The 27071-nt window shown below is 35.4% G+C and overlaps 1 long non-coding RNA gene across 1 annotated transcript; it reads left to right on the top strand.

The window, feature by feature from the left end:
* On the top strand, positions 1–25321 carry LOC141415652 (uncharacterized). The gene is made up of 3 exons (XR_012440636.1): positions 1–99; positions 1769–1824; positions 25005–25321. It is a non-coding gene; the product is annotated as an uncharacterized lncRNA (long non-coding RNA).
* Positions 25322–27071: the final 1750 nt, after the last annotated feature.

Raw genomic sequence — 27071 nt, 5'->3', positions numbered from 1 at the left:
GTGATGTTCTAGAATTTGTTCCTTTCTGTGAGCAGCCAGGTGGCAGGGGCACTGCAGACATGGGATGAAAGAGGACACAGCTCTGCAGAGGAAAAAAAGGTCTGTGGGAAAAATGTTGGGTCTAAGAGTTGATTCTGGCCATCACTTCCAAGAAATGAAAGCATTTAACAACTTTGTTTGCCAGGACTGTGGTAAAGTAACCCTATAGAATGTATAGAGTCAGCAATGTGGTTTCTACTAGGGATTTTTAAAATATACTTGTCAGTGGGAATTTTTAATGTTTATGAAAGTGTTACTGGGGTGAAACTTAGTTGGATAGGTTAATCTAGAGACCATGTTGGAGACGTTAGTGAAGGGATTTACCCCAAAGGGAGATAATAAGATGCAGAGAAGCACAAACAACTGAAATGAAATTCACCACAACACAGGAATCCTTGCAATGGGTGGCAGTCATCAGGCACAACGGTGTATATACAATATAATCTCTTCCAAGTATATTGTATATTAAGAGATTCTTGGGGTTAAAAAAAGATAGTTTAGACACAGATAGTTCTGAATTCAAATCCCCACTTGGCAACTGACAGTACATGGCCTCAGAAAGGGTCATTAAACCTTTATGAGCCATAGTATCTTCATCCGTGAAACAGAAATAACAATAATAGTAGCAGCAATAATTTGTCAGCATATAACTCACTTGGTAAATGGCACTTATGAGTGCCACTATCAGTAGACTCTAAAAAATCTCTACATTGGTTATATTAGCATTGTTTTTTGTTAATTTTTGTTATTTGTTTATTCTTCAGGTCACTTGTTAAACATACATTTTTTAAAAATTGTCAGTTTGCTTTAGATATGCTCTAACAGGCCTGGTAGTAGAGAAAGAATGGAGAGATGGCTCCCTTCCTTAGGAATACTAGTGGAGAATCTCAAAACATGACAGAATTTGTAGTTACTTGGTTGGAAGGATATTGTTTACACTTCAATTGATTGCCATTGGCTCAATGACACTGAGGTTAATGGATCTACAGACATCAGACTATCATCATAGTTATTATTTGTTCTATGGTATTAGGTACTTCTTCATATACATCTTTTTGTTTTAGTTGTTTTAGAAAGAAGACTGGACCAAGAATCAACACTGACCTTACATGAGCTCATTCCATCTTATATAATTTCTTTTCAAATTGAAATTTGCCCCTAGATCTATCTAAGACCAATCATATTCTTCATTAATTATATGCAAACTCATAGATTTATAGTCACTGACAGTGGGGTTAATGATTATATCAATATATAATATATATATACATATATATTTCTTATCATTTACTGGCTTTGTTTTACCCACTGTAAACTTATAACTTATGAATTCTGCAATCAATACTCCATTATGATCTAATATACTGATAAATAGTACCACTCTTAGACCAGTGCAAGAAGGATCCCTGATCTGCTGTGTCCCTTCTTCAATCATGACCCTTTTGGACAAAAAATTTATGGGACTAACAGACACACCCAAAAGGAGCCAGGGCTCATAGTCAAAGGATGGCCACAGGGTGACTATCTATGATAATTACAGAAGCAATTCAAAATTATGAGTGAGGGTGATATAAGCAAGTACAATTGAAGCTCTTCACTGTAAAGGAAATGTGATAGTAAAGGAAATGTGGTAAAGGAAAGGAGTATGTGCTTCTTGCCTGCTGTCTTGGTGCCACCATGCACTTTCATGGTTTTCTGAGAATTCTGAATATGGATTTTGTCTTCCTAGGATGACTGAAGATGTAACTGTGCCACCTTGGTTTGCGGCCTTTAAACAGATATATGGTATGTGAGTCTTCATTTATACTCCTTCCTCAGGCTGCATGAATTTTAGGGGTAGGCTTATAAATGAGGAAGTCAAGGCACGATGAAGATAAATGGCTTGCACAACATCACAAAGCAGGAAAACAGTAGAACTGTAGTTTGAACAGAGGCACTGTGATTGAGTCTGCATTTTCTCATTGTGATGGCATTGCAGCAGTTGAGTTTAAGGAATATTCAGATAGGATATGACCTCTTACCCTCACACCACATCACCTTCAAAAAAAGAGGTCTTCTTATGCTGCCTAAAATTTCTAAGCTTTTGAAGGGGCACAGTATGCTAGTACAAGCAGCCATTGCTGTAGTTTGTTCAAGAAGATCCACAATTTTCAGGGCCAATGGGGAAATTAGGGGCAGTCAGAATGGCAGACCCCAAATCAACAGGATAGAAATACTTTTCAACCACTAGAGAAATCAGAATCCTGGATAAAATTTGGTTAAGGGAAAATAAGGACTCCACTACAAAAGCCAACAGTGGCAAAAAGGCACTGATATGGCATAATGAACTTGGGTTTGGAATCATAAGTTTGCATCTATTTACTTGCTGAGAGTCTTTGCCAAGTTATTTAACCTCACTAGACCATTGCTTCCTTGTTTTTGAAAACAGAAAAGACAGAAATCCCATGTAAAACTGTTAGTACAGTACTTTACACATTGAAAGCATCCCATTAATGGAGATCAGAACCACTTATAAATAAAATAACAAATAATAAAAAGTAAATAATAATAATGATGGTCAAAGTTAATATTTATATAGCATTCACTGAATTCCAGACACTCTGCACTTTCTGTTAAGTAATTTATGAGGAAGTTCTTTGTTACCATTTTCCTTTCACAAATGAAACAAGGCACCTGAAGGTTAAATAAATTGCCAAACTCTCTAGCACGATAAAGGGATCAGCAAACTTTCTTTGTAAAAGACCAGATAGGGAGTATTTCAGGCCAGATGGTCTCTGTCATAGCAAGTCTACTTGCCCCTTGTATTGATTTACAATACATAAACAAATAAACATAGCTGTGTTCCAATAAAGGTTTATTTAAGAATACCGATATTGACATTTCATTTATTCTTATTTTTACTTTTTCCTAAACCACTAGCTTGTGGGCCATATAAAAATAGGCACTCTGGTATTGTACAGGATTTGGGAAGGCCTTAGTTTTTTGTTTTTGATATTAAAAGTGGACTTCTTCCTGGTCTGCAGGGGTCCTACTAGGTACAGAAACTGACCTATGAGGGAAATGAGAAGGAAACATATGTCAGGAGGAGAATAACCCATTTCTGAGAAAGGAACTCCTGAAAGAGTAATGGAGCCTAAGGAGAGAGGCATCCCAAAACAACCACCATTCAAAAAGAATATGGTGGGGAAGTGACAAAATCATCTGGGAGCCCATTTAAAACTATTTCTAGTTTTGTGATATAGTAAGCTTTGTCAGCTAAGGTAAACAATAGAACTTAGCCTAACCTTGTTTTGCAGGGGCTGAGGAAGGAGAAAGGAGGGACAGTAGATAGTTTTTAGGCCTGAGTGAGCAGTCCATCAACAGAACTGACAAGTAGAAAAGTTTGTGCATCTGTCTCTTGTATTTATTGATGCACTATCAAACGTAAATATTCTAATCACCATCAAAGAGACATTTGTGAAGTTCCCTGCTTCAGGCCTTAGGTGTTATAATGGGTTCACATACTATACATAGAGATTTTCTGTAACGAGCTCACAATTTCAAGAATTTTTCCAAATATCAGTTTAATACCAATATTGAGATGTTGAATGTTGAAAATTCTGTTTGTGGGTTTTGTGACTGTTTAAAATTAAGACCTAGGCTGGGCACCAGTGGCTCATACCTGTAATCCTAGCTACTCAGGGGGCAGAGATCAGGAGGGTCATGGTCCAAAGCCAGCCCCAAGCAAATAATTCAAGAGACCCTATCTCGAAAAAAACCCATCACAAAAAGGGGCTGGTGGAGTGGCTCAAGGTGTAGGCCCTGAGTTTAAGCCCCAGTATCACACACACACACACACACACACACACACACACACACACACAAGACCTAGACTATATAAGACATTTGATTAATTCTATAAGCAGAACCAAGCCTGTTCCATCCAGTTAAGAATGGCTGAGCTGCTGGAACCAGCCCCGCCTACTCACCCTCGTCTTCCTTCTTCAACAACCTGCTGGTAGCTGATAATTTTAACCATCGTTCTATGAAAGCAGTCTTTTTTCTTTTTAGTGTGGAGGAATATAATGATAACAACAATGAAAAAAGAAAAAGGAAAGGGGCCTGTAGTAGCAAGACAGAAAGCATTTCATATCACCTCCATCTGCAGAGAAGTCTTCTTTAGCTCTGGTTGAACAGAGCTAAACTTTAGAGATTAACTTAAGACAGGAACCAGGCCTTTAGGTGTGAGTCTAACATTCACCCAGGATCATTTCTAATACCTTCTCCTTTACAAGTTACTTAGAGAAATCCCCATTGCTCAATTCAGAAAGAGAACATTACATTTCACATATTGCCCTAGAAGTCTTTCACAGAGAAAAATCAGTGCTTCTGGGGAAAACTATGCATTATCTAGCAAACCCTCTTTTGGGCTACATGATTCTGGTTCCAGAGCAGAGCAGCTGTGTTACAACCTGCTAGCTTTAGACAGCGGAGAGAAATGCAAAGTCATTCTTCACCAGAGACGAGTAAATTTTGTCCAGTGAATTTGCAACTGAGTCTGGCCACCTTGAGCAGTAGCTACTTTCACCCCCATTTACAGATTCCTTTCTGTCCTTAATTTACAACTCCATCTGTCTCTTGGATTTTCCTTTGAACTCATTGTAATATCTGGCCAGTTCCTTCATTAAAAGAGTGAAAAAAACAAAACATTTTGCAAATGTTCTGTTTTAGCTATGTGAGAGGATTTTATGTCATTTTCAAAATTACCTTTAAACCCTTCCTTTTGGTTCATAGTTTAGGGGTTCACTTTTGGTAAGTACCTCTCTCATCGGTTTCACCTGCCAGCTACAGATAATAGAGTGTGTTTGCCTTTCTTATTTCTACAGCTAATCTCGTCCTAATACTCATATTAAATTTCAAGTTACCATGCTTCAGAGCTCTGAGGAGTGGAGAATAACAGCATCTTTCTGGATTGAGGAAGTATTTTTAAATAGCCCAAAGGCACAATGTTCTGCATAACAGCATAAAAGCAGTGATTACAGCATTCCCACACCTTTCCTTCTCTATTACCTCCAATCTAACAAGCTCTGCAGAACCAAGGTTGGTTCTTCCTTGAAATAAAATTTTCTCCTTTTACATTCTTCTTCCTATTCCTCTTTAAAAAAAAAAACAAAAAACAGCAGATTAAAAAAAACACACCATTAACAGGTTTTTACAGAATAATATAATTGGCCAAAGAAACAAAGTTTTAAAAAGTGAAAACTGTACAATTCTATGAGAACATTAATGCAAAATGTTCTTTCTGCTTGACTGGCTAGAATGGAGCCTGATGAAGAAAGAGCATAACTCTATTACTAGATGATGGTTGCTTGGTATACTTGGTATAATGCACTTTCTCTTGAAATAGGTTTAAGAAACTAATAGAATTCATTGATTATAATTAGGGTTGATGGGATTGGCAGATGAGGTTGGCTCAATGAGTTAGGCAGATTCTGCCTGATGCTTCTAGTTGAATCCTGTGTTGCGTCTAGTTGAATCTTGGGTTGAGTGACTCACCCCATAGCGTGGGAGTCCTAAAAGCCACTCCTTATGAATATTATATGGATTATATTGTTCAGTTGTACTATGAAATAAGCATTTATTAAGCATTATATGACCATCAGTGCTTAACAAAGCTGGCAGGAACACAGTATATATATATGTATATGATATTGCCTGGCCTCACAGGCTTATAATCTTGTTGGAGAGAAAACAAACCAACAATTGACTATTCACCTATGATACTGATTTTAAGTACAACAGTCATGCATAGAATATTAATGAGGAATTGCTTTATAGAAGACATGAAATTTGAGCTAGATTTTTCATGATTTGAATGCTGTATATTCCAGGTAAATGATACAAGGCAAGCAAAGGCAGGAAAGTGGGACTAACATGGCATATATAGAATTTAGGGAAATTAGGTCTAATCAGTATGAAGAATGCAGTGTATGGAAAAGTAGGAAGTTTAGGTTGTAGAGTGAGAAAATGGAGATTTCAGAAGACCTGTAGAAAATGGAAAGAAGAGTATAGAAGCCAATCAAGGTTATTTCCAATCTGGGTGTGGAGAATAATAATGAAAGTAGTGATTTACTCAAGATGGGTTGAAAGAGAAAGTCTGTGAAGATAATATAAATTTGGCAATGTCTAGGATCCTCCATTGGAGGTAGCATTACTAGGATAAAAAGGATGGAAAAGTCAATACATATTTTAAATGAACTACCAATAAGACTTTAATTTAATAGAATAAACATTTACTGCATATATTTATGTACAAGGTATTATGCCAAGAACTGCAGTAAAATGTGATAAACTAGGCAGTCCTGTGTTTCATGAATGTAAAGTCTGGAATTGGAGCTGCAAACATAAACCAGTAAATGCAGTACTGAACAAGAGGGTATTTTGTGCTTCTTAAAAAAGTCTGAAAGCTATGCAGGAAAGAAAGGTATTTATTTTATCAAAGGTAATTACACAGGCTTTTGAGGACGCTGCACGACTATGAAAAATGAAGATTGGAAAAAGGTAGAAACATCATGAATATAAGATTGGTTTGTGGTGTGGCGAAAGATTATTTCTTGGTAAAAACAATACAATATATGCCAGAGGTATAAAATTAGGGGAGGTTAAAATCTTAAGTAGAAAACTCAAACTTTACCTAGAAGGAAATAAGGAGTTATAAAGGTTTTTGAGCAGATAAATTAGTTGATCAGATCTATGCATGATAATAATAACACTGCTCCGATATTGAAGGTAGATTGTGAGAAGGAACTGGAGGAGCGACTAGTGTTGATAAGGTCAACTTGGAGTAAGGTCATCTGGGAGGTGTGAAAATAGTCAAAAGTGAGGAAACAGTTTAAGAATCCCTCAGAAATAAGATTTGACAAACCTGATTATTCAACATACAAGGGGGATACATGCACACCCATTTTTACCACAGCCTTATTCATAATAGCCAAGCAGTAGGATCATCCTAGGTGCCCAACAACCAATAAACTTATAAAGAAAAGGTGGTTCATATACACAATGGAGTATTACTCCAATATAAAGAAGAAAGATGGATGGAACTGGAGATCGTCATATTGGGTGAAATAAACCAAGCTCAAAAAGCTAAATATGGCTTGTTTTTGCTCACACACAGAATCTAGGTCTGAAAAGATAAAAGTAATAATAATGGGACTTGAGTACAAAAGGGACATAGTTGAGGGGTATTCAGTGGGAGGTGGAGGGGAAATAGAGAGGGCATAAGGGAAAGAGGATCAAAGTGTGTTATTTATATATGTATGGAGACAGTATTATTTTTATTTTATTATAAATTTTTATTAGGAAATATTCATTATACAGAAGGGATTCATAGTGACAATTCCGATTAGACTTATATTTTACATTGCCTCATCATCTCTTCCCCTCAGCCCCCTCATCCCACTTAAGGCAATTGCAAGAGGTATTTTAGTTCTGTTTCACATAGATATTTGAAGTCCATCAACCATATACCGTCACATTAATCTTAGATGCTGAGCCTTTTGAGTTCTGTTTAGGAAGTTGTTCTCCATACCTATTTGTTGCAGTGTATTTCTTCTGCTTCTTGGAGTTGTTTCAGGGTTTCAGGCCTTATATCAAGGTCTTTGATCCACTTTGAGTTAATTTTGGTACAAGATGAAAGACAGGGACCTAATTTCATTCTTCTACATGTGGATATCCAGTTTTCCCTGCAGCATTTGTTGAAGAGGCTGTCTTTTCTCCATTGTGTGTTTTGGACTCTTTTGTTGAAGATCAGTAGGCTATAGATGCATGGGTTTATGTCTAGATCTTCTATTCTGATCCATTGGTCTTCCTGTGTGTTTTTGTGCCAATACCATGCTGTTTTTATTGTTTTGGCTTTGTAGTATAATTTGAACTCGGGCATTGTGTTAGCCTCCAGCATTAGACTTTTTGCTCAGAATTGCTTTGGCTGTTCAAGGTCTTTTGTGTTTCCATGTATATTTACTGATTGATTTTTCTATGTCTGTGCAGAATGTCATTGGAATTTTGATAGGAATTGCATTGAACATGTAGATTGCTTTTGGTAGTATGGCCATTTTCACAATGTTGATTCTACTGATCCATAAGCATGGAAGTTCTTTCCATCTTCTAATGTCTTCTTTAATGTTTCTCTTCAGTGGTTTATTTGTAAGTATTGTTTTTAAAAGGGAAGAAGAGGATTAAGGGAATATAATAGAGGGGGTGAACTTACTCACAATACACTATATACATATATGGAATTTTCACATGAAACTCCCTTGCACTGTTAATAAATTATTTAAAAAATAAATTAGGTAAAAGCTTGATTATTAATTAAGCATAAAGTTGAGTTGCAAGAAGATGCTATCCATATATAAACTAGGATTTCTTATATGTAAAGCGAGTAGGTGATAACATCCTGGACTGAAATAGAGACCATGGCACTAACGCAGATTTAGGAAGGATGAAAATGAATTCTGTTGTGGATATATTCAGTTTGGGGTATTGACAGGCCACCATTATGGAAATGTCTAAAAGGCAAAATATTTATCTGGAACCTAGAGGATAAGTCAAGGCTATAGATGAGTTTTGTTCACAGAAGGGTGATGATATTGAATCTTGGTATTAAGTGAGATTACTCCATTTTGAGACTATAGAGGACATGGGCCAAGGATTGGACCCTAATAGTCAAAAAAGAAGAGAAACAATTGAAGGAGGCAGAGAAAGAATTAAGAAGAAAACCAGAGGTAATGTATTATTAAAGCCAGAATTTGAGAGTTCTCCTGGATAATGAGGTTAGTTGGATGTATATATGAGTTTAGGGTCATGCCTGAGAAATGTCATTGAATTTAGTATTAAGGAAGGTCTGCAGTGATATCAGGGAAGTGAATCTTATGTAAATTTATGGAGATGTACTAGCGACAAAAGAATGAGAAACAAGGGAGGATAGTCATTGAGGGCACAGCTACTTCTTCAAGGCTTTAGAATTGAAAAGGAGAAAGAGACCATGTGTCTTCAAATGGCAACAGCATTAGTAAGAACTCAGAACAACTTAATATGGACATGGAAAGAAATCAATGGGAAAAAATTGGAGATATAGATGAAATGTGAGGATAATCAATGTTATGGTTTGGTTGGTTCCAGATGTGGTGGCACTATTGAGGGGTAGTTGAACCCCTTCAGTGGATTACTTCATTCATGAGTTCAGAGCTTAATGGTGAATAGGAGGCAGTGTCTAGTTGGAAGAAGTAGGTCACTTGGGGCATGACTTGGACAGGTATATCTTGTTTATGACCCCTCCCTGCCACTATTTCCTCTTTTCTGTCTTTTCTCTTTTTCTCTTCTCTCCTCTCTCTCTCTCTCTCTCTGCTGCCGTGAGTTAAGCAACCTCTCTGCCACATTCTCCTTTTACCATAATGTTCTGTCTCACCACAGGCCTGTAACAATAACTGAAACCTCTGAAACCATGAGCCAAAATAAAATTTCCCTTCGATGTTTATCGCAGATGTGTTGGCACTGCAATAAAAAGCTGAAGGAGAAAGAGAAGAATACAATTAAGACATTAAGTTAAGAGATGAAAATACTTTTATTTTCCCTCTCTGATATTGTTAGTCTTAGATCATTAATTTTTAATAAGATTATGAGACTTGGATAAAGTTATATAAATTGTGTATAGGAAGTCAAGCGTTAGTGGCTCAGGCTCAGTCACATGCCATCTATAACCCACAGTTTGAATCTACTCAATCCAGTTTTGTGTTTTCTGCATTTGTCACATTACTTCAGACTTGATTCTTCTCTCTCAAATAACAGTGTGTTGGACAGTTTATTGGCTTTCAAACTTATTTTAATATTTGGGAGCCACCTCTGATATACCCTTAAAGTCTATGGTCTTCAAGTTGCCCAGTAATTCTTTTTTCCCCTCTTTGCTCAGCAAAAATTTCTATGAACACACCCTGGGCCCAGTTTGCCCTGAAGAAACAGCAGAACCTGGTCAATGCTAAAGTGAGCATGGAGATCCCAAAAATTACTAAATGACTCTTGGGCAAAAATTCTCTGAACTCTGAAATATTGGAAATATTGGAGTTCTTTGGAGAAAGATGTATTATTAAAAGAGGAAACATTTATTTTCAGTTCTGTTGAGATTGATGCAACCACAGAACATCCAAGTACAGATGTTCTTCAAGCAGTTGGGAATATGACATTGATCCCAGATAATAAACCTCCAGTTTCTTCTGTTATAATATTCACCCTTAAAATAAATGTATGCATATATTCATAATACATATATGACTTAGGGTGGTCTTTCTTTCTCTTAATATATACATGTGTATGTATTTAGATAGGTATATATCAAATATTATATTCAGATTATCTTTAGTCCTATTCACATCTTTTGCAATACCTTGTATTAATGTCTATGTGTCTCTTTCATATATAACCAAATTAGTATGAACTTCCAAAAGTTATACATCATGTATTTGTATAATCATCTCCATTTAATTTTTTCTGGTGATAGTGATGTGTTGTTTCCAGAACAATTTTGTGTAAGCTCAATCTTACTCTATTTGGTTTATTTATTTTGTTTGGTGCTGTGGACTAAGCCTAGGGCTTTGTGCATACCAGGATAGCAATCTACCATTAAGCTATGTCTTCAGTCCCACTCTCCTCAGTTTAAATAAACAAGTTCTCAAATAAGCCACAACTTCCTGTTGAAAGCTCTGATTGACATGTGCAGTCCAGATCCAGTCTCCAGAAGCTAGTCCAAGGGAAAGCAGAGACCCTTACAGATTGTGAGAAGCTCTTACATTACCTTGTAAGACCCAACTTTTCCATCTCTGGAGAACCCCATTTTAAAATAGCCAAAGTAATAAAACATCCTTGGACTTTCTTTACTGCCTTTATTTCCACTTATCATGGTAAGTGTAAGTCATTAGGAAGATTCACTCCACTAAAGGACTGTGGAGAATGACTGAAATGGAGCAAAATCATAGGGTGAACTGAAGGTTTTCTATCTATAGGAGTGTTGAATTAGCACATCTAAAGAGGTCTGTAGAAATGAGCAGATTTGACACCCTCTTTTAAGGAAGGCCTCCAGGAAATCCTCCTGACATGGGGAGCTGCAGATTTGGCCTACATTTCCCTCATAAGGAGTTATGAGTCTCCTTAAGAGACTGAATGTAATAATGATGACAAAATATGATTTCTAACTATGCTGGATTCAGCAATACAACCAAAATTCTTCCCATAATACTGACTGCTATAAGCCATTGAGTCCCCCCACCCCCCCCCCAAAAAAAAACCTTTTTTAAGCTTCTCTAGATAAATATTCTCTGTAGGCCAAGTATTATTTTTTCAACAGTAGCTAAGATCTTAGATTCTAAAATAAAGCTGCTGTTAGATGGCCTGTATTTAACACCTATTTTATCTCTGGTTATCTATTTGAGCTCGGGCAGGTTGTTTAATCTACAAAACTTTCTTCTACTTCCCCCTCCACATTCACTAACTTCCTATTCTATCCTATTATCAATTCCAAGAGGCAAACTAGTACAGATAGAAGGCCTATCTACTTTGTCACACAAAATGAGATAGTTGGAAATACAAGAGAGGGGGGGAATCTATTAATATTTAAGCCAGAGAAAAGGGTAGAAATGAGTACTATTTCAGGAAAATCTGTAAATATTGTCACCCATTAAGTGCACTACGTCAGTTTTCTCATTTGTCACCTGGTTTCTAAAGAGCTGGCAAGAGATTGGGAGGGGAAGAGATTCATACCATGGTATTGATTTCCTTACTTCCTCTTTCTAATATAGTTTAAGACTAGCTAGGAGTAGCAACCACTGGTTACAAGAACTGTACAGTGCATTTCTCCATGCAGCTTTCTCTAGCTTTCAGTCATTGCTTCTTTCCTTCCATCTTTCAGGCCTAGGTTAGTTGTGTCTTCTGTTAGCAGCCCCAGAGCACTTCACTATCCCTTGTGCCCCCTACACTACGTCCACAACTTTAGCAATACTTCCTTTATTAAGCCCTTTTTCAGATGAGTCCCATAGGAGTGTGCTATTTGTTTATCACCAGGATCGTGACTGATACAAATTTATATAGCAATTGTATCTGCCTCCTAGAGTTATTGATTGAAACAATAACACAAAGCAATCAATAAAGAGTAGCAATCACAAATTATAAATTGCACGTTGCAAAAAGGTTGAATATTCCATCTTATTTGATCCTCAGAATATGTATGAAAGGAAGGTACCATTATGCTCCTACTTACCAGTTAAGGAAATTGATGCTAATTGAGTTAGTTGACTTGTTCAAGATTATTGTTCCAGTTTGATCATTGTACAACATATATATATAAACATATCTATACTCATACATATATATACAGCATTGTACCCCACAAATACATAGAATTTATGTCAGTAAATTAAAATAATAACAGATTTAAACTTTGAACCCAGACCTCTTGATCCCAAAGCCATGTTCTTCTCTTAATGCAACACTTTGTAATAATATTTCTAACCAGGAACATGTCATTGGGTTTTTTTGATTAACCTTTTCTGATAAAATTATAATCTAAAAGCATCATCATTAATAATCAAACATATGGAATTGCTGTTCATTTGGAAATTTGTAAAAAACATGATTAATTTGGAGGTACAGAAGAGAGGGAAGATGGGAGCAAAGGGGAAGAGACACTATTGCATTGGTAAACTCTAAAGATCCCCTGCCCTGACTAGCCTTTTCCCCTAAATTTAAGGTCATGGTTACATTCATGCTGTGACTCTGAGTAGTCCACTTGCAATCTCCCAAATGCTTGCCAAGGGCTTCTGAGAATCCTTATAGGGTTGTCTTCAAACTAGTCTTAGTCAGTCACCAAAGACTTCTGCTCAGTTTGTTCTCCACCATTCTGGTTTCGTCTTCACATAACTATGTTAAAGGAAGCTTTAAAAATGTCTCATTCCCAACCATCAAGCCCATTATCATAGACTATGTCCAAGGAGATGAATAAGACAAGGACTCCATTTTTTGCACTCTTTTCCACCCTCTACTCAGCCTTTTCTTATTCCCAGTAGCCACCACTCTGCCATTTAGAAAGTACAATACTGAAATCCCCAAGCCTAAAACCCTAGATTATTCCCATTTGCTCCATATCTTGCCTCTCTTCTGTTGCCTGAAAATTAATCATTTTTTCAAATTTCCAAATGTATAGCAATTCCATATAATTGATGAATAAAGACAATGCTTTTAGATTATATCTGAAAAGATTAAGAAAAAAAACAATGATTTTTTTTTTTTAGTTAGAAACTTATTATAATGTGCGACATTCAGAGAAAATTATGACTGCACACTCTGGGCAATTCCTACATCTCAGCTCAAAAACCTCTAAATGCTGTTACAGTGGATGTTTTGTAAGATTTATAGTTTCAGGGTGAACAAAAAGCATCAACTCCTGAAAAAAAGAATCAATTCCAAGCAGGCCTTATTAGTAGAACAGTGTGCCAATTACTGTAGCAAAGGGTCCCTTATCTCTGTGGATGAAATTGACCATCTTTCCTCAAAGACTATATGGTCTTTATGAACTAAGCAAGGTAGGAATTAAAAAACTCTGTATTCCCACCACATTTCTTCTAATTATTGACTTGAAGTTTGGGTTTGGACAAGTTACTTAACTTCATTATGTCTTTGGTTCTTCATCTGGAAACAAAAAAGAACTAAAAATACTCTTCTCATAGAGGAGTTGCATAGGTTAACTAATTAATGATCTAGAAGTTCCATATAAATGCTAAGTAGTTTTACTATTCTTGCAGCAGGAGATTAGTGATGTGTGTTCAGTGGTGCTGCATGCATCCCTTTATTACTCAGTCCTCTCTGGGTGTCTATACCTGCTGCCAACCTCACCTGGACCACAGCCTCGTTCTCAGACTACCAGAGCAGTGTAAGGTTCTCACAGCCTCAGGAGCAATGTTGTGATGCTCAGTCTTTATGTCAGCTCTTCCTGACTTATCCACTGTCAGAAAGCAACCCATCTGAAAAGGACTACCACAGAAAACAGCATATTGAAATATCATTTGCATGTGTATATGTTTGTATTTATTAGCATAGAAAGAGGTGTCACTGTGATAATTCCACGTACAGACATATACAGAGTACTTTGAACAAGTTCACTCCTGCTACAAAGAATGGAAGGTTGCCTTAGATAGATAATCCTTTATGTAAATATTTGCACACTGATAATAAAACTAAAGTATACTTGGTAGTAGATCGATAGTATTGTTTTCAACATATCGTATTTCACATAATGACCAAATGTTGACATATTTTCTATTATTCATCATTTTTCACCATTTAAAAACTCTACATTTATTTCAATATATTCTATGTTGAATGTTTTAAAATTATTTAAAGTTAAGAATACATTTATAGATGAATACTTTCCTCATACTAAGTATTGTTGTTTCAGAAATCACATATTAATGATACATATGAAACCTACTGGGTGATTGTTCTTCATCTTATTCTCCTTTTTTTTTTTTGTCAGTACTGGGGTTTAAACACAGTGCCTTCACCTTGAGCCACTATTTTTTGGTGAAGGACATTTTTCAAGATAGGTTCTTGTGAATTATTTGCCCAGGCTGGCTTCACACTGTGACCCTCCTGCTCTCTGCCTTCTGAGTAGCTAGGATTATAGGCATCAGCCACCAGTGCCCAACACTCTCCTCTCTTCTTAGGTAAGATAATTTAATATTTTAAGTTTCTATTTATGCTTTCCCAGATCACACTATAATAAAAGCAGGCCTTCTTGAAGACAAACTTATGATTACAAATTCTCAGAGTGTTTATTTAACCCCCATCACCCAGGCCAAAATGGATTCCTAGTTGTCTTCCTTTCCCAGTGAGCACTTTTTTTTTTTTTTTACTTCACTGTTTAAGTAAAGCTGTAACCCTTCATGGATTCTGGTTCTATAATGAATTATTAATTTCAGCTCCCTATCATGTGTAGGCTAAAAGCCTGCCTTGTCTCCTGGGATAGTTAGGACCATTAAAACACAACCCCCATAGTTACTTACCCTCTTCAACCTGTGCTCCCTTTCTCCTCCCATAGGGAATCAGAAGCTTTATATTTAGTTTGTATTTCTGATGTCCAATTTCCTATTTACTTCTGACCTCTGGAAATTCCTTTCTTTTCTTGTGAGCTTAGACCTAAATTTAAAAGTATGTTTATTATTTTCATCTAGGGTTTTTAGTCTTCCATATTGTTAGAAATGTAAGTGTCCTTGTACATTTTTTCCAATTCAGTACTCTACTTTATGACTTGTAAAAGGAACAAATTTGTTTGCCAATCCATCTTTATTGCTCACTAAGCTGCATTCACTGGTCTATACATTTCTCAACTGTACCAAGCATTTTACCATTCAACTGTTCTTTCTACATAAAATGCTATTTCCCAAATTCTTATTAGAGCTTATGTTTCAGTTCAAATGTTTCCCCAACTGATCATTCTATCCAAAGTGGTTCACCAATGAGTTATCTCTAGTCACTTTCCGTCCCATCGTTTTTATCTTTACAATACATTTCTTATGTGAAATTATATTTTCAGTTTAACTTACTGAATTTCATTTCCACCTTTCTTAATGCAATCTCTTTAAGAGCAGGAATTTTGATGGTCTAATTTACTGTGGTATCATACATGCCTAGAACAGTAATTGGCACAGAGGAATCTTTTAATAAATACATATCATCTAAATTTATTACTCCAGTATATGAATGGAAAAAAAGACTGAATGCAAGGCTTAAGTGGTACAGTGTCTGCCTAGCAGATATATATATATATATATGTGTGTGTGTGTGTATATATATATATATAGTATACATACATACATGTACATATATACATACACATCATACACATACATATATACATACACATATATGTATATATATATTTACATATACATAAGGTACAAAAGATTTAACCTAGAAGATTTTATGTTTAATTCTGTAGTTTTTATCATCTTTCTGGAAGATGGAATTTTTAAACAATTCTAGACTACTAGATAACCAGCAACAAGGCAAGCAAATAAAACCATGTTGAATGAATCAATGAATGAGTAGGATTGGTACCAGCAGGTTAAAAAGAATTCTGGCATATAATATTCCAAAGTAGTCAATCTGCCTAATTCAAAATCCATCTTATGAAATCAATTTGAAACTATTCTAGATGATTAAGCATTGATAATCACAAAGAAGAAAAGTTTGGATTCTTCCCAGAAAATAAAGCTCTGAAGAGCAATGAAGTGAAAATTTAGTGAGTGAAAGAGAAAACATGTTAGATTTGTTTCTCCTTATCTAGAAGTCAAATATGAAAGAGAATAATAAGAACTTTAAGGGCAAAAGAAAATGTTAAGAATCATTGATTTACCCAGTTTGTCTATTCATGCAACAGAAATTTCAGAGCACTATTAACAAGCATCAGCTTTGAGAATATCAACATGATTGAGACATGAGTAGGCATCTATTTCATTCATGATGCTACATTTGAACTCACTTAACCACAGTGGTTCTCAGCCTTGACTTCACATTAGAACTCCTCAGGAACTTTCTGAAAATCTTCATACTGAAAACTAAAAACCAGACCTGTAAAATTAGAATTGGAATTGAGTTTCACTGAGCATTAATGATTTTTTTCCCCTAATATTCTCCCACATTTCCACCAACTTGCTGTCTACCCTGATCCCCATATTCTCCCCTTTCAAGCTTCTTAGGGGAGGAATTATACTTATTTCCCTGCACAATTGTATCCTCAGTATTTAACACAGAGCCTGAGAACGGGTATGCACTGAATAATAATTGATCAAATGAATGAATCTGCAAAGCTCTCCAAAATTAGTACATGGAAACTTTGGGAGGTGCTGATAAAAAATCTTTCTTTATCATTGGAGGGGGTTATCTCCTCACTTCTGATTTCCATATAAAGGTACTCTTCTTAAATATACCTACCCCTGGACTCTCTCTGTCCCATTTACTCACTCATATTCCAGAAGACAGATGGCTTTTATGATTGATACATTTGAGATGTATCAAGAGGCATAACTGGTTCAGCATTGATGTTCCTCCTCTTTGGAATGAAAGCTAGCAACATGAAAATGCACAGCCCTCTTTCCTCTTGCAGTTCAGTACAGGACATTTGCCTAAGTCTGAGGTCGGCATCCACACCACCAGTTGAACTCCAACATTAATAAGGATAATGCTTTGACCGTTACCTGCCACTCCTTTGCTGCTGTTCCCCAAAACTTCAGAATACAAGTAGAAAAAGAGGGTGGTGTTTATTAAAGACACTTTCAGAATCCCAAATATTTATAATAGAACTCAGAGAATGTGGTCTAAAACATTACATCCTTTGGTGCTCATGTTATGTGTTGGGCATCAAAGAGCAAACTCACTTCCACATGGTAGCCTTTGGAAAATTGAAGATGGCTTCCATGCTGTACCCCTTGAGTTTTATTTCTTTCTTTATACAGCTATATTATTCCAGATCTTCCAATAACATGTTTTGGAGTGTCTTTCAATATCTAATCTTCTTAAAAATCATTTCACTTCATGTCTATTCTTATACTCTGCTGCCCAACAATGAACCCTGTCATCTCCTTCAATAGACAAAAAGAGAAAGAGATATTTATTTTTAGTAGGCCTGACATATTTTTAACCAAAAAAGCTAAGTGTGTACATCTTCATGTTTTGTGTCTATGTTCATGTTTGTTTATTTTCCTAAATAAAATGAAAAGAATCAAGCCACTGTATCATCTATAACTGATTATTTAAATGAGTTTTCTCCATTATAGGTTGAGATCATATATAAATCATTCAATGGAATTAAAAAAAACAAAAACATAAGAAAATGGGTAAGACCAACATTTATTATGAGCACACTGATATCAGAAATATTTTCAGACTCTCAATACTTTTTAAAGTAAATTATAGAATATAGATAGATATTTAGCTATATTATAACCAATATCATAAATTCATATTCTTTAAAAATTAAATTTGCCTGATTAGAGATATAAACAGCTCTATCTATATAAGGTTAGTGAGAGCAAAAGAATGAAGTAATTCGATAATCTTCTACTTAGAAAGAATGGGAAGAAAACACAAAACGTAGGCAAATAGCAGCAAAAGATCATTTAAGCAGGGTGAGTTTTACTATTTACTTCACGAGCTCTTATTACTGTGAGCCCACAGTTTTGACAGCAGTACCTGATTAGAATGAGAAAATTAGCAATCACAAAGAGAAGGAGCTCACGCTGTACAATTTATTACATGAGTCATGGGGAAGGGCTTGAGGAAGAAATATAGTGAGGGTTCCATTAAATGCTGATGCAAACTATATATTCCTATTCACAATTGTCCTTTTCTATACCTAAAAGTAGTGGGATATGGCAAACAGAATTGCCTTGCTGAGATATAGAGCAATTTCCGAACCCTGAAATTCAACCTAGCCCAACAGAGTAACGAATTGTAGGCCCAGAGACAAGTGATGCTGAGTCCAGTCATGAAATTTCACACAGGAAAGTAATTGACATCTGTTCTTAAATGGCAACAAACCAAAAAGATAGAAGATTGATTCAAGAGCCTCTGCAAATGGTATAGCTGTTGCACTACAGGAGGACTTAAAGACATTCCCTCTTATAAATGTAGACATCAGGCTAGTAATCCATTCAGCAAGAAAACAAGCTAACAATCAGTTTATGCTACCGGAATTGTGTTTCCTAAACATAAAATGAAGGGGCTGAGATTGCAGCAGTGGCTCACATTGAAAGATTCAGAATCTGCTTTTGAATAAACATCTTTGAGTGCTGTGCGTCAGGACTTATGTGAGTCATTTGACATCTATTACCTTAGTTGCTAATCATCACAACTGTAATTCTGAAAATACCTCAAGTAAAAATAGTTTTTCCTAATGATACAGTTAGGAAACAAATATCATAATAAATATTAATATAAATAAAATATTATATGCAATAATGGAAATGAAACCCACGTTAAGCAAATATGTGGTAAAAGGTACTTTGAAATAATGATATAATTTTGGTTTGTTTAAAGCAGAAATTAAAGTACTAAATATTAATTTCCATTTCTCTTTCACATTCTCTTTATTTCTATTCCCATTTCCTCCTTGCCAACCCTTTCACCAAAAGTTATTTGTCCTTGGAAATAATTTTGAAGAATGAACTGTCAGTACCCTATAATTGATTAGTTTTTAAGAAAAGAATTATGAAATAGAATTAAATAGAGTCCCAATTTAACTCCACAGGTCTAAATAATAACTTTTAGGAATAAACAGATGTAGTACGGACTCATGAAGAACCAAAGAGCAAGCCTGAACACTATATGACAGATCTAAAGAACTCACTCATTCTGTCTACCTAAAACTTTGTACCCTTTGCTCAACATCTCTGTATTCTCAATTCCCAACTCCTCAACACTGGACAACCGCAAATCTACTCACTACTACATCTTTAACTATTTAGCCTCTGTATATAAGTGTTTGTTCTGTGTCTGGCTTATTACTCTCCATTTAATGTACTCCAGGTCATCCATGTTGTCACAAATGACAGGATTTCCTTCCTTTAAAGGATAAGTAATATTCCAGTTTGGTACATATACCATATTTACTTTATCCATTTATTTGTCAATGAAGACTTAGTTCAAGTCCATATCTTTACTAATGTGATAATGCTACAATGAACACATGAATACAGATATTTCTTTGGCATAATAGTTCCATTTCTTTCGATATATACCTAACAGTGGTATGACTGGGTCATATTATAGTGCTACTTTTAATTTTTTGAAGAAATTCTACACTGTTTTCCATGATGGCTTTACTAATTTACATGTCCACCAAGAGAATACAAGGTCTTCCTTTGCTCCACATCCTCACTGATACTTATTATTTTTCGTGATTTTAATAATACACAGCCTATGAAGTAGCTCACGTGGTAGAGTACCTGCCTAGCAAGTGTGAGGCCCTGAGTTCAAACCCCAGTACCAGCAAAAAAAAAAAAATACTAATAATAGCCAGCCTAACATGTTTGAGGTGACATTTCATTGGAATTTTAGTTTGTATTAGTTGATGTAATGTTGAGCATTTTGTCCCTCTACGTCTTAGTCATTTGTATATCTTCTTTTGAGAAATGTCTAGTCAGGCTTTTTGTCCATTTTTTATTAGGTTGTTTGTTTCCTTGTTATTGAGTTACTTATACATTTTGTATATTAATCCCTCGCATGAATAATTTAAACAACATTCTCCCATAGAATCTGCCTTTTTATAATATATATTCATCCACAAGTAATTGTGGGTATACTTATATATTTTTCCTAATACTTTTACCATTTAGTTTTTTTACTAGAGTTATAAATGATTTACATACTACCATTATTGTATTAGAGTTTTCTGTATTTGAATATATTCTTACCTTTAGGTCTTATATTTTATACATTTTCATGTTACCTAATTAGTAGCCTTTCATTTCGACTTGAGGAGCTCCCTTTAGTATTTCTTGTAAGACAGTTCTAGTGGTGATGAACTCCTTCAGCTTTTGTTAGTCTGGAAAATTTTCCCCCTCCTTTTAAATCCATTCACTTTTCCATTTCTCCTCATTTCATAAATCAGACGCGATTGAGAGACAACTTATCCTACATAGAGAAATTACAGATACATACCTCTGTAGCACAAGTGTGCAAAGCTATCTTTTCTACTGCTTGTTCTAAAGTGTCTAAAATTGAAAAAATTAAAAGCTCACATATACAATAGAATGTGATGTAGGGTTCCCTTCACATAGTCACACTACATTATCAAAATAAAAATATAAGTTGCAAAATAGAATACAAAATATGATCTCATTTTATAAATATGTGCGCTTACATGTGTAATTTTTATGACTAAAAGTAATCAAGAATGATATACTTCAAAATGTTTGCAGTAATTATGTCTGCATGGTGGACACATATATAACTTCAGTTTTATGAAGTGTTTGGTGTTTTAACGGTTTATGGCTTGTATTTATACTTTTTAAGACCCAAAGTTTGGGGACAGGGTATATAATGAAATGATTAGAACAAATCAGAGAAGGTAGCAGAGGTGGAACTTCAACACAAGCATGTTGATCTGAAGCCCTGGTATATTCTATTATAATATTAGTGTTTTCACTCTAGTACAACCTTAATAAAGGGTAAAAACAAGTATAACAGCAGGAAAAAGAAGGGATAGAAATAAGGAAACTAGTAACAGAAACCAAAACTGAATCAGTCATTTACATCTCTCTTTTTCTTGTTATTCCTAACAAAAGAAAAGTTACATCCAAATTAACTGATTCAATACGTGGTTCACTTGACAACTGTTACTTATGCACAGTCTAAAATTTTACAATGGATTGACAGAAAATGTGCACATGTGTGTGTGTGTATTGAACATATGAGAAGCACATATAGCTACAGTAGTAACCAGAAAATAAATATCACCTAACGGGTCCTTAAATAAATATTTTTCGCTCCTATCTCTAGAAGGAACCCTGAAATAAAATTTCTCACACACATTGTTTTTCCTTTGAAAGAATAAGTTATACATTGTTATCTAAGCTGAGTCTGTAATCCATCTTCAATAGACTCACCTGGGGACACTGAGTATTATACAAAACTTCCTTAAAATACATGCATATATCAATATATAAATACATACACACTTCCCTTAAAGTGATTCTTATACAGACTATTGGTCAACAAAGCAATATGCATACATATAATATCTGAAGATAGCCACAGCTGGGGAAAATTTATTAAAATATATCAAATACTTCTAATTCAGTTTTTTAAACAGAATTAAGTTTGTCTGTGCTCATATAATTGCATTAAAATGGTAACAAGTCATTCTTCTTTGTCTTTCTATACATATGCAAGAAAATAAAATATTCGATCTATAAAGTCTTTATTTTGTTTTTAGTCATCTTCAAATCCTTCTACAGTATACTTGCCCAGGTGTGTCAAGTCAGAATCCACTGAAAATGTTCAGTGAAGCACCATTTTCCTGCTGGCAAAATGTGCTTAGTTTCAACAATTTCAAAAGCTGAAGAGATTCTAGTTGATATCTTTTAGAAAGGACATGAAATTCTTAACTGGACATTCTAGTTGGTATATTTTAAAAGGGACACGAATTTCTTAACTGGACTATAGCAAGAAATGTATCTGTCTTCTAGTACATGGAATAATAACACTGAAAGCTATTGAAAATTATCTTAACTTAACCTATGTATGGTAAATCTAAAGTCATAACACAATGACTTAGTTTCCAAGTTATTACTTACCATCATTACAGCTGTGATATTAAAATTTATGACCAGACAAATAACACACAGCAGTTAATGTCTCTAAGCCATGAATGTCCAAAATGGGATGTGTAAGATATTTAGGAAGAATGTTAGAAAATAAAAATACTTTGCGTCTTCATTATTCAATTTCCATTTTTATGTTTTATAAAGTTAATGCGCATTTACATAAATCCATTAGATAACTATTGTATATTATACACAAATAAATTTAGTAAATAAATATAAATGTTTAGAGGGGGTTTGTTCAAGGTTTATAAATCATTGTTCTAAGGAGTAAGATGTGCACAGAAGAGGAAACAAATGTATGTAGTTTAACTATCCTGGTCTAGTAGGTTTTTAGTAGTAGAAAAATTATCTGGCAACTTAAACAATTAACCACCTGGAAAAAAAGCTGTGTCAATGCAAAACAGAGATTTTCTCAAAATAACTGAATGAAGGAAATGGCAAATTATAATGCTAATAGAAAATTTAAAATGCAGGCAGGGGAATCATTATGTTAACTGATTGGCCTATTTTTCTATTTAGAGCAGTTTAAAATCCCTTATCTAGAGGAAATGGAATCGTATAAAAAGGTTACAACATTTGTAAAAAGTAAGTTATATATACATGGGCAATTGTTTTACTTTGCTTCACTGATTGAGAAACCATTATAGATATTGAAGCAAATCATAAAACTCCAGGTTGATACTCATAGATAGTTTCATCCTATAATTGTGACTGAGTTTAATTGACCACATATACTTTTTTTGGTAGTACTGGGGTTTGAACTTAGTTAGGGCTTAGCACTTGCTAGGCAAGCATTCTACCACCCAAGGCACCCTTCCAGCCCTTTTTGTTCTGATTATTTTCAAGATAGAGTCTCGCTTTTTGCCCAGGCTGGTCTAGATCTCAATCTTATTTTAGGCTTCCCACTGTAGCTGGGATGATAGGCACATGCCACCATGCCCACCTATTGATGGAGATGGGGGTCTTGCAAACATTTTGCCTGGGATGGCTACAAGTTTTGATCCTCCCAATCCCAGCCTCCCAAATAGAAAATCAGAGGCATGGCCACCCATGCCAGGCCATGCTTTTTTTTTTTTTAAAGAGTAAACTTCCTCTCAAAAAGGCAAGTTTCATATTGTTGAGAAAAATGGACAAAGGAAAGGTATCCTGCAATAATAATCCAATTGGATGGAAACATCATCTGGTCATAGTAAGAGTCAAGAGAAGAAAGGGAAGGGATCAGGGATATTGTGGAAAAGATGTTGGGCACTGGGCAGCTAAGGTGTCCTTTCACCTTTAGTCAAACAATCCAGAAAACAGCAAATTGAAGAGAGGCAGCAAGTTTGCTTATGAAGTGTAAAGCCCTTCAGATAAAGAGTAATGAGGCAGGCCAGATAACTGGTTAAGGTCTTAATAAGGTAGAAATCCAAACAATGTATTAGATATGTGAATGTAACATATTAACATCAGAGATACAAACTAACAGCTTTTGGGAAACTTCAGTATAGCATGGATGCCCCAAACCCACGAGCTTTGGTAAAGTTGAAAATTCAAATTCTGTACTCACATGCTGGCAAGTATTTTCCCTTTAAGTCAATGTCTTGAGCTTTAACAACTGAAACCAAGTCATTTTAAAAATACAATAAAATCTGGAGCTATAAAGACTGTGGAAACTTACTTAACAGCATGAGCTAAAGATAACCAGGAATTTGCCACTGGGAACTATTTAATGCATTTGATGGAGCTGCAGCATATATGACCTAAGGTAATTGATGTACAGAATGAACAAGCTAATAAATACTAGTTATAGCATTTCTGTGATTTAAGGGGGATGGGAATGTTAAGTTGATGGATAAGTCTCACATGCTTTTCTTTTATGAGGTCTGCTAAGCCTAGTTGGCAATCATATTTCAAATCCATTCATAAGGTCCCCATAGAAGAATAAAAAAGAAGTGTCATATGTCTGGACAGTCACCAAAAAATAAAACAAAGCTTGTGTATACATGCTCAGCATCAAGAAATGTGCTAAACCATTTCTGTTGGTGAATCCATTCAGCATGGTTTTCCTATGTCTAGAAATTTAGATAGTTTCTAACCTGCAGCTTTAAGATAGCCTTTACTATAACATAGAAACTGATCAACATGGGACGTGCTGGTGGCAGGGAATAGGGAGCTGAAGTGAGAGTTACTAAGCTCTCTTGGTTTTTCTTATTTTGTTCTTTTGTTTGTATCTTGTAGTCTGTTTTTTGTCTTAGTTTTGTTTTGTTTTTAATGAAGATTTTGTAAATTTTAAACATGCTGGAACTCTACAACTAAGTGCAAAACACCACCATCAGATCACTACTGTATTAGCTATTTTTGCATTTGAACCACCCCAAAGTTCACTAACTTAAAGCAATAACTTCATTGTTTCTGGTGATGCTAGATGCTAACACAGTTGTGCTGCTTAGCAGGGGCAGCTTCTCAGCTCAACTGTGCTGGGCTTGCTCATCCTGCAGGCAGGGGTTGGGATTTCAGGATGCCCCTCACAGGGTAATTTAGCTTTATTCAACATGTCTGGTTTTGTTTTTAATCTGCCAGCAGGATGTCTCAGCTTGATCTCATGGTGGCAAGATGGTTCAGAAAGAAAGCTAGAATGGAAAGTTCAATGTCCCTGGAAGCCTGGATGGTGAGCTGACTCATCATCATTCTATCACATTTTGCTCATCAAAGCAAGTCACCAAACCAGTTTCCAGAAGGGATGTGGAAAAAACAACAACAACTATGAAAGTAACTACGAATTCTTTAATAAGTGATGTGAATATGGGGAAGGGTGAAAAGTTTAGGTCAGTTTTGCAATCTGCAAAAACCATGCCAACAAAACCAGAAGAAAACCAAAAAAACCCACAATAAAGACATGCAACCCCAATCTATATATTCTTACTTGTATTAAAATCTTTGTCAAAAAAACAAGAAGACCAGACAACAGCACTCTTGTTTCTAACATATCTAGGAACAGCAGGAAGCTGACAGTTAAAGGTAGATACCCTGGAAACTATTTGCTTGATTCAAACCCTGGTTCTAAGATTTAATATCTGTGTGATCTTGGGAAATATCTTATCTTCCAAAGTGTCAATAGATTCACCTATAAAATATCTTCATTATAGTGTTGATGGAAGTTTTAAGTAAGTATATAAAGCTTTTAGAACATAGCTTGGCATACAGTCATTGGGTAAGTTTGTGGTATTTTTTTTATTTTTAGCACTAGCAGGAAAATATTAACCAATATGCCAATTATAAGAATGTAGAAGCCCAGTGACTTTCCAGATAGACTTGCAAGTAATCAGGCTGAAAATCAGTAATTTGTGAAGTAAAATATGGTTCCAAGCACGTATGTCTTATGTAGCTTAGATTTTAACTATCTTTAAATTATTTTATTGAAATCTTGCTGAATGCTTTTAACTAGTAAATGAAAAAAGTATATAAATGCTCTGTACTTACTTCACTTTTTGAAAAAAAATAGAACTCTGAGTTCATTTTAGTGCATTTTAAAGAAAGGCTTTATCAAAGTGATCTATAATTATAACACTACTCTCCAGATAAGACCAGAGAGAAATATTCTAAATCAGTTTTTTTCATGGAATTAGAGAGAAATATTTCCATTTCTTCTTCCCCAAACTTCACTTTCAATCCTTTCACCCATTACCCAGTAAAGCCATAAAGGAATCAGATCAAAAGTTTTGCAGGCTCAAGCTCATGTATCATCAAACGAACATATTCTATCTGTGGGTGGAAAAAGGAGGCAAAGCCAGCCTTCTAACCATAGACCACAGCTAGGGAGAACGTATCAAGCACCTATCACTTGAAAGAAGGATGGCAGTGCTTCTGTGAGATGAGAATAAAGGAGAAATCTGGGGAAAGAAAGATGCCAAGTCACCAGAGAAACCAATTATGCTTCCAAGCAGTCAGAACATAAGCATATGTGTGGGTGCCCAGGGCTTAAAAGAAATCAGAGAGTGTTGAAAGAAAATCAGGCTTCAGATCTAAAGGAAATCATTTTCTTTGTATATCCTGCCTGCAGTTTTGATTCTTTTTTAATCTCAATAGAATTTGCATGAACCATTTCAATTCATTCTCCTGGCACAGATATAGCATATTTGCCAGCATGCTGACATTCTAGTGAAAGAAGTAGAATTTGGTATTTGCCTTTTGGTCTCTTTCAGTAAGATGGACCACACTCATAAAGCTTTGCATTTGAGCAAAGGGAGGAAGAACCCAATATTTATTGATCACTTGATATGTGACAAGAATCTGAGAAATGTCTTCCCCTGTCATCTGGCACTTAAATCTCACCACAACTCTATATAGTATTAGTCATATTTAATGGGTAAGAAGAAAAATTCAAAAAGTCATGTGACGCAGCCAAGACCACAGAACAAGGATTCCACTGGAGCCAAACCAGATCACGTGCTTGCCAATTTATAGGAAAAGATAGACAGCAAGCATGCCAGTGATTTCTCCCATCCCTATCACCTTTTATCTGCCTGTGTGATACTACCTAAAACCAGCTCTATTTCACCTCAAATGTACCCATCTCCATTCACACAGCACAAGTGTCTCAGACAGACTCAACAAAGTTTTCAACTTTGTTGAGTTACCAACTCTCTG

This window comes from Castor canadensis, chromosome 13 (assembly GCF_047511655.1).
Source record: "Castor canadensis chromosome 13, mCasCan1.hap1v2, whole genome shotgun sequence".
Classification (NCBI taxonomy): Eukaryota; Metazoa; Chordata; class Mammalia; order Rodentia; family Castoridae; genus Castor; species Castor canadensis.
Note: the sequence above shows the minus strand (reverse complement) of the source record. Positions and strands in the feature narration are given on the sequence as shown.